General features: G+C 38.2%; 1 non-coding gene across 1 annotated transcript; it reads left to right on the top strand.

The window, feature by feature from the left end:
* Positions 1-622: 622 nt before the first annotated feature.
* On the top strand, positions 623-694 carry TRNAD-AUC (transfer RNA aspartic acid (anticodon AUC)). Its single transcript has one exon. It is a non-coding gene; the product is annotated as a tRNA-Asp (tRNA).
* The last annotated feature ends 1,328 nt before the right edge of the window (positions 695-2,022 follow it).

Consider the following 2,022-nt stretch of genomic DNA (forward strand, 5'->3'; position numbering starts at 1 on the left):
CTCGACTCCGGCGGCACCACCGCCACACCTATTTCTACCCAATAACAGCAGTGTGAGGCGCTGCTGTGTTCCGTTTTGAAGGGTGTGGTAAGGGAGACATACTATTCCGAGGCGTTCCAGCTTAGTACTCACGGGTAGCGGCGTATCTGAGGCCGACCTCAGGTAGGAATATCTAATCCTATCTGGGGTTGATTACATATGTCCATGGGTGGCAGTAGCCACTTACCATCAGGTGGACTGCATGCTCGTCTGCAACTCCTATATTATAAAAAAAAGTCTACATTTTATTCTTATGTAAAATATTTGGAAATTCATCTTATCAGTAAGCCGGATTGTCGCAACATCCGTATAAACAAAACATCGAAGGCACCGGCAATATTGAACCAAAATACTTCTACTAACTTCTAAAAATTCGTACCTTAAAAAGTGCGGACGAAGTCGTAGATTATATTACTAGTGCTAAATAACTTGAGTTTCTATAGCTAAACACACCGACAAATAAAAGAGACAGATTTCAAAACACTTATAATAGCGCTATCTGTAGCAAATTTCGCCCCTTACTCCTTCGATCACTAATAGGAACTAATAGGTTCTTATTAGTGATCGAAGCCTTACTCACAACGCTTCCGTGGCGCAATGGTAGCGCGCTCGGCCATCACGCCGAGAGGCGGTGGTTCGATTCCACCCGGGAGCATACTAAGTTACATTGCCCGATTTTTTTTATAATTTTGTATATAAAAAAAAAAATATTTTACCGTTTTATATATTCAATATGTTAATATCTGTAGATTTTTTTAACGAATGTCGTTTAATATGCCATTAATATGCCAGAACTGGAATAAATATCAAAGAGGCACGTCAAATCTGGAGGCACGAGAGTGTCTTCGCCAGGTCGAGCCAAAAATAAAGTGGCACGGCCGTACCATACTTTTCTCGAAGCTTCGACTTTTTTTTTTTTGAAGCTTTTGCTTCGACGAAACGAAGTTACATTTTTGACCCCCTGTAACTTCGTTGTATATAAAGCTAGAAGACTGAATTTCAGGAACCAAGCAGGCATTGTATAAACACGATATATTTCAAATTTCACCAGTATATTTCGATATAGATCAATTTGAACCAGTAGTTTAAGAATTACAAGTAGATACCTAGTCAAAGTTCGTAATTTTGTCACTTACTGACTGACCAATCATCAAAACTTTAAGGCACTTCTAGCAGACATAGAAGATTAAAATTGAGAATACAATTAGTGTTTAGTATATAACTCATGGAAAAACTAAAATATTTCGCAATTTCTGTGCAGTTATCTAGATACACCAACTACATAAAATAACTTTGTATCCTATATAAATACATAGGATTACAAAGTTACATTTGCAGTTAATGAATCGGTGTATAACAAAATGTACGAGTAGTAGGGGAGCCCATAATGCTAAAGGGGTAGAAACTCGAGCGTCATTAGGCCCTATACGATTGTGTAGATTACGCGTTAGAATGAAGGAAAGGTTGTATGATATTTTTCGATTCAGCAGTGGGAATAGCTTCTGTTCCAAAGATGTAAAAAAATTAGTCAGATGGACTTACTCAAGCTCGACAGATTAGTGATAGAGTATATTGTTCACACATCTCTGATGCCGGAAATATATTAATCTGCTGGTTTGGGTGGCAGCCAAATGAGAGGTAAAAATTGAGAAAAAAAAGTACACCAGAGAATTAGATATTCAGAGGGGATATTAAGTGACCCCAGACGAATCTCCCATTCGAAAGACTGACGATTCCGATGAGACGAAAAGTCAGTGACTCTTCGACAATGCAAAAAAAAATCTTGACATACTCGAGGGCTTAAGACTATAATACAGGTAATTCCAGCTTGGTGTTTTAGTTAGATTCTAATTGTTAAAAAGTTTTTTGGCACTGGTGTAAAGTATATATATAGATATAGAAAGACAGACCACTCAGTGAGTCGCTGGCGTGATCTGTCGGTCGTGTGTTACAACCCTAAGATCTCTAAACGCATTAATGGTC

The sequence above is a fragment of the Epargyreus clarus genome, unplaced genomic scaffold (genome assembly GCF_041222505.1).
Source record: "Epargyreus clarus isolate Ecla_fem2 unplaced genomic scaffold, WU_Ecla_fem_2.2 ptg000007l, whole genome shotgun sequence".
NCBI lineage: Eukaryota > Metazoa > Arthropoda > Insecta > Lepidoptera > Hesperiidae > Epargyreus > Epargyreus clarus.